Consider the following 14,927-nt stretch of genomic DNA (forward strand, 5'->3'; position numbering starts at 1 on the left):
ATCTGCAGTTGCCCCATTTGAACCAACAGAGACCAACTCACATTCAATCCAGTGCGTTGTGCGGAGTCTTACTTTGATAGGAGGAACGAGGAGAGACGATATAAATATCAGTTGCTGTAGGAAAAAAGCGGGGTGTGGAATTGCAGTCGGTTAGTTGCTCTTCCAGAGAGTCGGCATGTGAATAATATACTGAATGACCGTCTGCTGTAGCCGCCTATGATTTTATACAAACTACATTCATGCAAATCTGGGGCTTGGATTCGTGACTGAGTTGTTAAGGCGACGGGTTTTGAATCTTTTGGGGTCTCCAGAGGTGGGCTGGAAACCTGACAACTACTTTTCTTATCATTCCTGAATTTTACTGTGTGCCTGCACAATTAAATGTCGATTAAGTTGAATAAAAAACATCCAAAACCCCCAGCGTTCTCTAATTTCCATTTATCCGCAAGCGTTCACAAAAGTTACAGCTAGAAATGGAACAGAAACAGAGCCAAGTTGGTGTCATGCTTGCTTTCTGGATGTTTGCCTCTCCTTAGAGACAAGCCCTTGCCCTCTGTCACTCTCGGTGTATATTCCTGTGTGTGTGTCAATGCGGTTCAGTTCCCCATTTCACCATCCAAACATTATTCACGTTAGTTGTGCGGCTTCATATTAAGATTGTACAGAGAATAAAAAGATCAGCTTTAAAATATAAAAGAGGAGTTTTCTTTCTTTTTTTCTGAATGAAGAATTTTCAGCTTCTCAGGGTCGGTTTGGTACAAAGTGGAGGATGATTGAAATTGTCACTGAGCAACATTTAAACAGACAGACACCGAGTCCTTGTGGTCGAGTGGCTAAGGCAATGGACACATCGAAAGAATGAATTTTTAAATACAAGTAGCCCAAACTGAAATCACTCGGACATTTGGAATTGTTTCTACAGCGATCAGGTGTCGCAAGGAACAGGAAAATAAAAGTTGATTCACAAATGTTCCGGGAACGGATAGGTTATAATCACCAGGAAAGGCTGAACAGCCTGAAGCTCTTTTCTCTAGAAAAAAGAAGGCTGAGAGATGACCTGATAGAAATGGGATGCTTTGTCCCTGTTTCGTCAGGGATTCAAGGTGAAATTTATTCACTCAGCTGCAGATTTACATCTGCTGAATCTGCATCAAACAAACCATGAAATGTTTAGGTAGATAGAAAGAAAGATTCTACATTGAGATGGATTTCTCAAGATCGAATTTTCTCATCTACTGAATCGGCATTTTAATCAAACCCTCTCTGCTTTTAGATTACAACAGTGACTACATTTCAAAAATATTTCATTGGCTCTAAAGGGCCTCCCGTTGTCCTGAGTTGGTAAAAGGTTCTGTTTAAATAGAAATCCTTATTTCTCCCTTTCTGTCTGTCAATCTAAGTTCACAGTCATGTGGAATGGTGAAGTGTGTCTGTTCCTTTCAGTGTCTACCACTCTCTCTCCCTCTGTCTGCCTCTTTTTGTCCCTGTATATCTGCCTCGCTCTCTTTCACTCTCTCAGTCTCTCTGTCTGTGTCTCTATCTCTGTTGACTCTTGTGCTCTTTGTTCCCTCCATTCTCTCGCTGTCTGTGTGCAACCAAGGTTCACTGGATTGATTCCTGAGTGACAGTGAACATGCTGACAGGCTGTTTTCCCCTGGCTTGAGCGTCTAGAACTGGGCTCACATTCTCCGGATAATGTGTCAGCCATTTAAGAATGAGGTGAGGAGAAATTTCTTCACTCAAATGTTTGTGAATCTTTGGAATTCTGTAGCCTTGAGGCCTGTTGATCCTCAGCCGATGAATATATTGAAGGCTGAGATGGATAAATGTTTGGACTTTAAATGAATGAAGGGCTGACGGGATTGGATGGGGAATTGGTGCTGAGTTTGGGGATCTGACATGATCTTATTAAGTGGTAGCGGATGCTCGAGGGGGCTTATGGACAATTCCTGTTCATTTTTCGATGTTTTTAATGTTCTGTTTCAGTGGAAACACCTTCAAGGCGACGGGAAACAGCAGGTTGAGAGAGGTAACCTGGCCGAACGGCCTCAGGCGCTGGATTCAGGTTCCATTATTTGTGGAACAGCTGCCAAAGTTATAGGTGGTTCACCTTTGGGTCACTTTGAATGCTTTCTTCTGACGACAAAGTGCCAGTTCAAAGTGAATGCGGGCGTGTATTTGGTTTAATTTTAACTGGGAGAAGGAGGAGAGGCAATAAAAATATCAATTGCTTGTGTGAGAATGTACGGCAGTGGAAGTAGTTGAGTTGTTCTTCCAGACAGCCAGCACGGAGAAGATGGGCCGAAAGCCCGCCTTCTCTGCTGCAGCCATCTTATATACCAACAACATTAACCTGTCCATAGGGCCAGTTGCCGTGGCCGAGTGGTTACGGAGATGGAGTTCAAATTCATTGGGGTTTCCCCACTGCTCATTATTCCTGGTTTTAACTCTATACCTACAGAGTTAATTATCGGTTAGATTCAATCAAATCCATCCAAGTACCAAAGCATCCAAGGGGATTTTCCTATTTCCGTTCATTCACGAAAATATTCACAAAACTTGTAGTCGTAGAGGAACAAAAACAGAGCCAGGTTGGTGTTATGCTTGCTTTCTGTGTGTTTGTCTCTCCTTAGAGACTAACCCTTGCCCTCTGTCACTCTCGGTGTAGATGTCTGTGTGTGTTCCTCCGTGTGTGTCCATGTGGTTCAGTTCCCGAGGGGGTGAACAAATTTTTACCATAACAAACTTTATTCACATTAGTTGTGCAGCTTCATATTAAAATGTTACAGAGAAAAATATCAGGATGGAAAATGCAGCAGGAGTTTGCAATGTTTGCAAGGAGGTGCAGCTAAGAAGTGGAAGATTCAGCGAAGAGTTTTCTTCTCACTTAACACGAGATTTGGGGCCAGATCTGGGAGATATTTGTGTCGATGTCAACGGTAATATCTTCCCTTTTATCGCTATATTTTGCCGTGCACCATCCTTTCTATTGTCAGCGCTTTGCAGCCGATCACAGCCCTTCTCTCATTCCCTATCTTCACCTCTGTGTTTGTTCCTTACCGGTTGTGACCGGATGACATTTCCAACTATGATGCAAAACTCGAGCTCACACTGATTCTGGCAAAGGTGATCTGCATTTCTCTCAGGAAATTATACAAAATAATTTCCATGGTTTGCACGAGCTCAGCAAATTATCATTCCCTGACCGGGAATCGAACCCGGGCCGCAGCGGTGAAAGCGCCGAATCCTGACCACTAGACCACCAGGGTAGCTGCGCTGAATTTTTACAACCTGGCTTATCTATGTTACCTGTGCCTTTTATTTTTATTTCCGACCCCTTTCACCAGAGACATATTTCAAACGGACATAAGAACATGAGATAAAGGAGCAGGAATCGACCATTCGGCCCCTCAAGCCTGCCCCGCCATTCAATAAGCTGATGGATGATCTGCCCCAGGCCTCAACTCCTCTTTTGTGCCAGCTCCTCATAGCCCCCAACTCCCCGATATTTCAAAAATCTATCTACCTCCCCTTTTAATACTTTCTGTGATCTAGCCTCCACAACTCTCTGGGGTAGAGAATTCCAGACATTTACTGCCCTCTGAGAGAAGACATTCCTTCGCATCTCAGTTTTAAATGAGTGCCCCCTTATTCTGTAACTATGTTCCCTAGTTCGAGATTCCCCACTAGTGGAAACGCCTTCTCTGCATGAACCTGTCAAGTCTCCTCAGAATCTTGTAGGTTTCAATAAGATCACCCCTCATTCTTCTAAACTCTAATGAATAAAGGCTTAACCTGTTTCGCTGTTCTTCATCCCAAAAATGAGCTTGCTGAATCTATTTTGAACTGCCTCCAATGCCAGTATATCCTTTCTTAAATACGGGGGCCTAAATTGTACACAGTACTCCAGATGCGGCCTCACCAACACCCTGCACAGCTGTAACAAGACTTCCAGATTTTTAAACTCCATCCACGAGCAAAACAGGCCAAAATTCCATTTACCTTCTTAATGATTTGCTGCACCTGCATGCTAACCTATTGTGTTTAATGCACAAGAACACCCAGGTCCCTCTGTGCTGCATTTTTTTGGAGTCTCTCTCCATTTAAATAATAGTCTGCCTTTTGATTCTTCTGTGCAAAGCGCATGACCTCACACTTTCCTACATTAAACTCCATCTGCCAAGTTTTTTGCCCACTCACTTAACCTATCTATACCCCCTTGCAGATTCCTTATGTCCTCATCACAAAATGCACTCCCACCTATTTTTGTATCGTCAGAAAATTTGGATACATTAAACTCTGCCCCTTCCTCCCAGTTATTAATATAGATAGTAAATAATTGAGGCCCTAGGATTGATCCTTGTGGCACTCCGCGAGTTATGTGTTTCCAACCTGAAAAATCCTGACTCTCTGTCTTGTGTGTGTGAAATTGGGCTCTTTACATTGTACGGTTTGTGTAGGGTAATAGGGATCACGGTCTCTCACACACGGAAAGTTTCCCCGCTACATTGCAGGGTTTGTGTAGGGTAATAGGGATCACGGTCTCTCACACACGGAAAGTTTCCCCGCTACATTGCAGGGTTTGTGTAGGGTAATAGGGATCACGGTCTCTCACACACGGAAAGTTTCCCCGCTACATTGCAGGGTTTGCGTAGGGTAATAGGAATCACGGTCTCTCACACACGGAAAGTTTCCCCGCTTGAAGCATTAACAGTATTAGATGTAGGGAAAGGTTGCATCATTCCCGTTTGTTGTTAAATAGTAACCGGATGCATCATCTCAAAACAAAGTGACATTTATACTTCTCCAGGTTTTGAATGATCTTCTGAAAAATGCATGGCTCGGAAATTAGAAGGAAAGATGGGGCCGGATTTGCTGTAAGGTTGTTCGCACATGTGTGAGGTGTTGAATGAGCTGCTGATGTGCTCTGTCACCTGATGATTCTAATGTTAGATCAATTTCTCTGCCGCATGGCTAAGGTTTTCTGCCGAATTATACTTCCACAAAACAAGGTCCTGAAGTGCAATAAGACAGCACAGTTTGACATTCTGCAAGGAGCTGCATGTTGCTTTCGTAGCCGAGTAGTTATCACATTTCCTTTACACGCGGAAGATTCTCTGGTTGGAAACTCGCATTAGAACTGGCAACATTTGTGGAAAACTTTCCTGCCGCCATTGACAACACAGATCCGTATGACAATGAGTGTTGATGGCTGGGGGGAGGTGGGGTGGAGAATCGGAAGTTTGGTCCCCGAGTGGTTTTGAACCACCAAACTTTCAGTTGGTCGAACACGCTGCTGAAGGAACTAATACAACTTCCTGTCTTCCTTATACAAGCATAGCCAAGTCTCTTTGCACATCAACACACAACCTTCTCATCTTTTGAAACATGTCCTGCTTTGTTGCTTTTTAAAAATTACTTTTACGACCAAGTGAGTTACTTCAGTCTTTGCAACATTTTTCTCCGTCTGCCGTCTTGTTAGCCAAGCACCTCTTATATATTATAAAAACAGAAAATGCTGGGAAAACCCAGCTGGTCTGACAGCATCTGTGGAGAGGGAAACAGTGTTAACGTTTCGATTCCATGTGACCTCTCTTCAGAGCTGAAGAGAAGTAAAAAGTGATGGGGTTTATACTGTTCAAGTGGGGCAAGGTGGGGAGGGGGCGGGGAGGGTAGAGCAGGTGAAGCTGGGTAGAAGGTCAGCGAGAGGTGGGAGCTAAGGAGAGACTGACAAACGTATCATGGACACAAGAAAAAGGGAGTGTTAATGGCAGTGGTGAGGGCTGAAGAAGGTGCTGATAGTTGCATAAAAGTACGGAAGCAGAATGTGTGAATAGCAGAACAAGGGTCAGCACTCTGTGAAAGAACAACATGGAACAAGTAACAGATGGTGCTTTTGGAGTTGGGGTTGGATGGAGTGAGAGGGAAGTAGTTGGGAAAAAAGGATTAAAAAGGGGATAAAAAGGGGTATGAAATAACGAATAAATGAATAAAAAATAAGTAAATAAAATACATTTTTATAAAGGGATTTTAAAAAGTGTGAAAATGGAGGAGAGAGTTCATGGTCTGAAGTTGTTCAACTCAATGTTAAGTCCAGAAGGCTGCAAAGTGTCTAAGCGAAAGATGAGGTGCTGTTCCTCCAGTTGGTGTTGAGCTTCACTGGAACATTGCAGCAGGCCAAGGACAGACATGTGGGCATGAGAGCAGGATGGGGTGTTGAAATGGTAACCGACAGGAAGGCCTGGGTCATGCTTGTGGACAGACTGAAGGTGTTCTGCAAAGTGGTCACCCAGTCTCCGTTTGGTCTCCTCAATGTAATGGTTGCAGGTGTACAACTTCCTATTTCCAAAACCCACCAACTTAATCAATGCGGCTCCTCTGAAACTTTCAATGCAAGTATTGATCCTTTATACTACACACAGTCCTCCAGTTGTGACCTAACCAGGGCTTTGTATAGCTGTAGCAAACCTTTCCCTCTTTTCTATAACAGCCTCTGCAACAGGTTGTACAGCAAGAGGAATAAGAATATATATGTCGACTGAGAAAATGAGGAGATGCTTGATCGGAATAAATTTCATTAAAAAAATTAAATCCAAATCAACAGTTTCAGTACTTATTTTGTTCAAAAACTATGTAATAATCATAAGTGAAATTCTTGGGGACATTGAGTCAAGGAAACTTTGGTAACGCTGCAGAATTTAGCAGACTGGGCACTGTAGAAGCTCCTTCTCATCTTTCAATATCATTTTTATTAAATCAGTAAAATTGGAGAATGAGTTGAGAGGGGGAAATCGGGGTTATGCAGAGAAGGAAGGAAAATCGGATGAATGAGGAGGCTCTTTGTAAAAAGCTTAGGCATAGAAAGGATGAGTAGGAGGCTCTCTTACTGCGCTGTGCCATTTGATGATGACATTGTTGATCAGTCTGTCTCCAGCATTCCTAATGAGAACAGCCGAATTCCATTTCTTCAAAACAAAGACCCAAAGTGCTGCTGCATGACGTCACCGCTTAACATTCCAGCCAGGTGCCTGCGCAGTTCAGAGGAGACAAGTAACATCCGAGGTTTATCTGTAACTCAGGAAATTGAAGCGAGGGAAACTCAAGAAAATTACAATCACCAGGGAAGTGATACCGAGTAAATTGTTGGAGGTGCGGGTTCACGAACCCTTGGGTCCTGATGGGCTTTATCGTAGCATCTTAAAAGAAGTGCCGAGTGAGATATTTGATGTATTCATTTTAATTTTCCAAATTCCCTATATTTGGGCAAGATTCCATGAGACTGGAAAACAACAAATGTAATACGTTGGCTCAAAAAATGAGATAGACAGGAAACACGAAACTGCAGGGCAGTCAGTTTAACATCTGTCAGAAGGAAAAGGTTCGGTGCTATTTTTAGTGACGTTATGGCAGGACACATTAAAAAATTCAAGGTAATCAGGCAGAGTCAACATGATTTTGTTAAAGGAACATCGTCTTTGACCAATTTGTTAGAGTATTTTGAACGAGCATATATTATGGATAATGGAGAACTGGTGGATGTGCTGGACTTAGGTTTCCAGAAGGCATTTGATAAAGTGACACATCAAGTGTTTTTTGCGGTAAGTAAAAGTTCATAGTGGAGGGGGTAACAGATTGGAATGGATAGAAGATTGGCTAGCTAACAGGAAGCAGAGATTAAGAAAAATGGCTCACTTTCTTGTTGGCAGGATCAGTGGTATGTCACAGGAATCAGTGCTGGGGCCTCGGCTTTTTACAATGTGTATAAATTAGTTGGATGAATGGCCCAAGGAATGGTTGCTAAATATGCTGATGACAGAAAGATAGTTGGAAAAGTAATTTGTGGAGTTGACATAAGGACCTGAAAAGGGACATAGATAGATTAAGTGAATGGATAAAGATCTGGTAAATGGAATATAATGTGGGCAAATGTGAAATTGACCATTTTGGCAGGAAGAATGAAAAAGCATATTATCTAAATGGTGAAAGATTGCCGGTAATTGAGATGTAATGGTTAGCATGCAAACATAGCAAGTAATTAGGAAAGCTAATAGAATGGTATTGTTGCTGGACTAATAGTCAAGGGAGCCAGGGTAACACTCCGGGTTCGAATCCCAAACAGCTCTTCTCTTCCTCTTTCATTCCCACACTCTGCCTCTGTGTTTGTCGTGGACTGTGATATTTCCGCTGTAATTGGTGAAACGAGTGTGGATTGCTGTAAAAACCCGTCTGGTTCACTAATGACCTATAGGGAAGGAAATCTTACCTCGTCTGGCCACACGTGACTCCAGGCCCACAGCACTGTGGTTGACTCTTAAAATACTCCCTGAAATGACCACTCAATTGTAACAAAGTTACATAAAAGGAATGAACGGATTACCCAATATTTGACCAAGGCACTGGAAGCGACAATGGCAATCTCAGCCCTGTCGACCCTGCAAAGTACTCCTTACCAACATCTGCCTGACAGACTAGTCAAGCAAACAGCCTGACATATGGAATCGTACCTTATAGATAATGCCTCAGACACCACCATCTCTGGGTATATCCTGTCCCACCAAGGACAGGCCCAGCAGAGGTGGCAGCACAGTCGGGAGGGAATTGCCCTGGGAGTCCTCAATATTGATTCTGGACCCCATGAAGTCTCCTGGAAACAGGTCAAATGTGGGCAAGGAAAGTCTCCTGTTGATTACCACGTATCATCTTCCCTCGGCTGATGAATCAGTGCTCCTCCATGTTGAACACCACTTGGAGGTGGCAAGGGCGCACAATGTATTCTGGGTGGGAGACTTCATTGTCCATCGCCAAGCATGGCTCGGTAGTGCCACTACTGACCTAGCTGGCTTAGTCCTATATAACATAGCTGCTAGAATGGGTCTACAGCAAGTGGTGAGGGAAAAACATACTTGACCTCATCCTCACCAACCTGCCTGCCTCAGATGCATCTGTCCATAACAGTATTGACAGGGGTGACTGCTGCACAGTCATTGCGGAGACGAAGTCCCGTCTTCACATTAACAATGTCCTCCATCGTGTTGTGTGGCACTACCGCCATGCTAAATGGGATAGATTTCGAATTGATCTAGACTGGGCATCCATGAGACGCCGTGGGCCATCAGTAACAGCAGCATTGTATTTGAACATAATCTGTAACCTCATAGCCCTGCATATCCCCCGTTGTACCATCCCCAGCAAGCCAGGGGATCAACCCTGATTCAGTGAAGAGTGCAGGAGGGCATCTCAGGAGCAGCACCAGGCATACCTAAACATGAGGTGTCAACCTGGTGAAGATACAACAAAGGGCTACTTGCATGCCAAACAGCATAAGCAGCAAATGATGGACCGGGCTAAGTGATCCCACAACCAATGAATCGGATCTAAGCTCTGCAGTCCTGTGACAATCAGTCGAGAATGGTGGTGGACAATTAAACGACTCACTGGAGATGGAGGTTCCACAAATATCCCCAAACTCAATGATGGGGAAGCCCAGTACATCAGTGGAAAAAATAAGGCATTTGCTACAATCTTCAGCCAGAAGTGCCGAGTGGATGGTCCATCTCGGCATCCCTCAGAAGTCCCCAGCATCACAGATGCCAGTCTTCAGCCAATTCGATTCACCCCACATGATATTAGGAAGCGACTGAAGGCACTGGTTACTTCAAAGGCTATGGACCCTGACAATATTCTGGCAATTGTACTGAAAACTTGTTCTCCAGAACTTACTGCGCCCTTAGTCAAGCTGTTCCAGTACAGCTATAACACTGGCATCTATCCGGCTATGTGGAAAATTGCCCAGGTATGTCCAGTACACAAAAATCAAGACAAATCTAACTCAGCCAATTACCACCCCATCAGTCTACTCTCTGCCATCAGTAAAGTAACGGAAGGGATCACTGACAATGCTATCAAGCAGCACTTACTTAGCAATAACCTCCTCACTGATGCCCGGTTTGGGTTCCGCCAGGGCCACTCAACTCCTGATCTCATTACAGCCTTAGTTCAAACATGGACAAAAGAGCTGAGCTCCAGATGTGAGGTGAGAGTGACTGCCCTTGACATCAATGCAACATTTGACCGAGTGTGGCATCAAGGAGCCCTAGCAAAACTGGAGTCAATGGGAATCAGGGGGGAATACTCTACACTAGTTGGAGTCATGCCGAGCACAAAGGAAGATGGTTGTGCTTGTTCGAGGTCAGTCATCTCAGCTCCAGGACATCACTGCAGGAGTTCCTCAGGGTAGTGTCCTCAGCCCAACCATCTTTAGCTACTCCATCAATGATTTTCCGCCCATCATAAGGTCAGAAGTGGGGATGTTCGCTGATGATTGCACAATGTTTAGCACCATTCGCGAGTCCTCAGATACTGAAGCAGTCTATGTCCAAATGCAGCAAGGCCTGGATAGTATCCAGGCTTGGGATGACAAGAGGCAGATAACATTCGTGCCACACAAGTATCAGGCAATGACCATCTCCATCAAGAGAGAATCCATTCATCGCCCCTTGATGTTCAAGGCATTACCATCACTGAATCCCCCAGTGTCAATATCCTCATTGTTACCATTGACCAGAAACTGAACTGGACTAGCCATATAAATACTGTGGCTACAAGAACAGGTCAGAGGCTAGGAATCATGCGATGCGTAACTCATCTCCTGACTCTCCCAAAGCCATCTACAAGGCACAAGTCAGAGTATGATGGAATACTCTCCACTTGCCTTGCTGAGTGCAGCACCCACAACACTCAAGGAGCTTGACACCATCCAGGACAAAGCAGCCCAATTAATTGGCACCGCATCCACAAACATTCACTCCCTCCACCACCGATGCACCGTAGCAGTGCTGTAGATGCACTGCAGGAATTCACCAAGGCTCCTTAGGCAGCACCTTCCAAACCCACGACCCTAACCATCTATAAGGACAGGGGCAGCAGGTAGATGGGAACGCCACCGCCTTGAAGTTCTCCTGCAAGTCACTCACCATCCTGACTTGCAAATATATTGCCATTCCTTCATTGTCGCTGGGTCAATATCCTAGAACTCCTTTTCTAACAGCACTGTGGGTGTACCTACACTACACGGACTGCAGCGGTTTAAGAAGGCAGTTCACCACCACCTTCTCAAGGACAACTAGGGAGGGGCAATAAATGCTGGCCTAGCCAGCGATGCCCACATCCCGAGAATGGATAAAACAAGGAAAAATATCAGCATGAAAGATATAATAAGAGATTGGCCCTTTCTATGTATATCCTACAACAACTTATATTTATAAAGCGCCTTTAACCTGTTGAAACGTCACAAGGCGTTCCCCAGGAGCATTATATAACAAAGTGTGACACCGAGCCACATATTCAGTCAGATGACTAAAATCTCGGTCAAAGGGGGAGACTTTAAGAAGTGTCTTAAAGTAGGAAAGTATCGACTTCATGTGCCAGCTAACAGCAATGGTGCTTCTCATTAGTGAAGAAGTCACTTGTGTTCAAGTTTAACAAGACATTTAGTCGGAGAAAGTTTTCTCTGGTGAAGAGATCGGGAATGAAAAAAAAGCCAAATGTCCAGTTTATTGGTAGTTTCCCTGATGACAACTGACCAGGAATCGGCGCTTCCATTGGACCAACAGCGAATAGGGTGGAGGGTTTTGGAAATTGAAAGTTACACATGAGCAGCTTGTGGGACTATTTCACCTCACTGTCAATTTCATGTTCCAGCTCACAGATACCGTTATTTTCATTGGCTGAATAAGTCGTTTGTGTTGAACCTAAACAGGCAGTTTTGTGGTTTAAGAGATTTGAGATGGAACAAAAAGAGGCAAAAGCAGCATAGATAAGCCAGCTCGAGAAATGTTTTGGTCGCTTCCCTGGTGGTCTAGTGGTTAAAATTTAGTGTTTTCATTGCTACAGCCTGGGTTCGATTCCTGGTCAAAGAATGAAGGTTTGTGGATTTTGAGAAATTGTTTAAGCAAGTATTGATAACTTATTGATTGAAAACATTTAGCAGCTCTGCCAGAAGCAGAAGAGTGAGAGTATCGCCTCGGAGCTGGAAAAATCACACTTGGAACAAGTTGACAACACAGAGGCGGAGTGAGGGAATGGCTGAAGAGTAGGGCTGGTTGTAAAGCACTGACCAGAGATGTTGGTGCGAGGCAAAATGTGGTTGGGAGAAGGACAAATGTTGCTCTCTACTGATTGTACCGTCACAACTATCATTTCTGATCAGTCACCCTGCTCTTTGAAAGCAGCACGAATGGCCTCTTTCTTTGCTCTAACTTTTTATAATTTTATGTTTCCCAACAACACGGGTCATTCTGCAATTCATTAACCCACTCGAGCGAGATGTACTTTCTTACCTTGTATTCGGCTCTTAACAAACCAAAACACGGAGAAAATTCAGCGAAATGTTTTGTCATTTCTAGTACCAGGTTTGTCACGAGACTAATTGAACGACACATGAATGGTGCCAATTCCTCACTGGAGTTCACCACGTCCAAAGAGCACTGTTACCATCAGCCTGTTATGTACCTTCTTGCAGTGCATCTGCTGAACAATATAAGCTTATCACAGCTCTGCTTTCTTCACATTGAAACACAGTGTGAAAATATGAACAATTTCAAAGCTGAACAACGTACTAGAATGTGCTCGTACAACATACAAACGGACTAGAAGGAGAGTGTGACTGTGGATAATAGGCACTGTGGACATTCCTGTAATCAGAATCTGGGAAGATCAGGAAGATGAGATCCTGGTGTCTCTTTACCCTGCAAGATTGTCTGCAAACTTATCGCCTTGCGTCTTATTTTCCCACGAACTGACTCTGTCTGCATCCAGCAGCTAATTGACCTGGGAGCTGGACACGAGACAGGGACAGAAGCAGAAAGAGATGCGACATGAAAGTGCTTCGAATTTGGCGTCTGCCAGTTGCTTTCAATGGTGAATGCCTGCCTTGCAGCGATTAGTTGGAGATTTTTTCCCCCTTTTTGAAAGTAGCAAGATTTTAAAAGTCCCACAGCGACCAGCGTAGGGTTCAAACCAACGACCCTGGGATTAAGAGTCACGTGTTCTACCGACTGAGCTAGCTGGGCAAGTGATCAAGGTCTGCTTCATATCCCAACACACATGAAGACACTTGTTGCTTTCAACCTGATACCTCAGCTTGTTCCGAATATCAATGTGTGTAAGGTAATCACCCTACAAAAGCCCCAAGGTTGCAGTGCATTCCTCTCAATCATTAATAACATCATTCACATCTTCCACTTCTTAGCTGCACCTCCTTCCAAACATTGTGATCCATTTTCCTCAGGATTTGTTGCTGGATTTAATATTTATCTGCTTTATGAACTCATTTTGAAATCAGATTATCTTCAACATCCAACACAAATTGAATTGCAAACCTGACGAACAAACAATGGAAAACAAGTAACTCAGTCACACAAATCCCATGGTGCTCATTTTCAGATCTTCAACAGTCAGATTTTCAATACAATAAAGGAATTTTACAGTGAAAAGACTTGGAAAGGTGGTGCGATTTTTATTTGTGACTCACTCACTCGGGAATTCTGTAAATGCTGCTCGGAGATTTAGTGACCGGGATATAATCTACCTGCGTTTTCCTGAGCCTGTGCTCGGTGCATTGGGAGGTTTGGCCCGGGTTGGAGTGTCTTGTTTCCCATGGATGGGCAGTAACCCGCTGATTGAAGCTGCAGTTGCTGCTTTCTGCTGGCAGCAGGTGATTGGAGAGTGCGGGGCTGGAATATTGCTGCTTTTCCCTGTCTCACTCACGGTGGAGCTGAAGATGAGGGAATCGTTAATGGGTTTGTCTGAAACCAATAATTTCTTACATTTCTACTGGGTTAGATGAAGGTACATAGTTCGTACAAATCTTTTCTCAGTATATTTGACAGAAAAATAATATTTTTCAAAAAGCTGTTTGTGCGGGAGCTCACTGGACAACAGTAGATCTGGAACCGTTTTGGGGATATTATCTTGTAGCCCACGTACCCAATGACAACCCTGAACTGCGTGACAAAGAATGCTGATGGGGGGAAACAGTAAAGTCTTCACTCCTGGATGGACTTGAATCACCAACCTATCAGTTAACAAGAAAACACACTGACCAATTGTGCCTCAGAGACTTATACAAGTTCAGTCTACAAAGTATCCTAACCAGGGTGTCAATGAGTCAAATCTTCAGATTGCTATTACCCAGATAACTATCGCTCTCTATCCGTCTTGCGCTTCCAAAATAAAAGTTGGGTCATTCATTGTGAACACATGGAAACACTCTGATCCCACCCACTGCAGGCCCAACCATATCACCGGGAACCAGCTCTCCTACAACCGATGCCATCTCCCTTCAAGCCTCTCGCTGTATTGTCTGCTCCCAAGTATTCTGATTGTCCCGAAGCTGATATTAGCTTTGGATTCCTGATGAGCAATAACGAGAATCATTTAAATATCTCGGATCAGTTAATTTCACAGATAACATCAGAGTCAATGTTCCAGCGTCTTAAAGAAGAATAAGGTGTCTTGACTGTCTCTGGTCAGTCGGACTGTTCACCCTTCATTCTCTGATTCCATTCCTCAAAGCGGATTTTCATTTTCTCTTTGAGTTCCTTGACTACATCTGGCAGCATTTTTGATTTGAGAGGCATAATTTATAGTTCAGATGTAATGCAGTTCCGATGAAAGTTTACAGACCTGAAATGAAAACTATGTTTATCTCTCCACAGAGGCTACCAGGTCTGCTGAGAATTCCAGTATTTTCTGTTTTTATTTCAGATGACCAGCATCTGCAATATGTTGCTTTTCTTTACCTGATTAGTGAAACATATAAGATTCTGAGCGTACCTGGCAGGGCGGATGTTGAGAGGATGTTACCTCTTGTGGGAGAATCTAGAACTAGGGGTCACTGTTTAAAAATAAGCGGTCACCCATTTAAA

At 43.8% G+C, this 14,927-nt stretch overlaps 1 non-coding gene and 1 pseudogene across 1 annotated transcript; both read right to left on the reverse strand.

The window, feature by feature from the left end:
- LOC144698032 (uncharacterized) overlaps positions 1 to 14,927 on the reverse strand; it is a 69,927-nt pseudogene that overhangs the window by 36,057 nt on the left and 18,943 nt on the right.
- On the reverse strand, positions 3,198 to 3,269 carry trnae-uuc (transfer RNA glutamic acid (anticodon UUC)). The gene has a single exon. It is a non-coding gene; the product is annotated as a tRNA-Glu (tRNA).

The sequence above is a fragment of the Cetorhinus maximus genome, chromosome 23, assembly GCF_964194155.1.
Source record: "Cetorhinus maximus chromosome 23, sCetMax3.hap1.1, whole genome shotgun sequence".
Taxonomy (NCBI): Eukaryota; Metazoa; Chordata; class Chondrichthyes; order Lamniformes; family Cetorhinidae; genus Cetorhinus; species Cetorhinus maximus.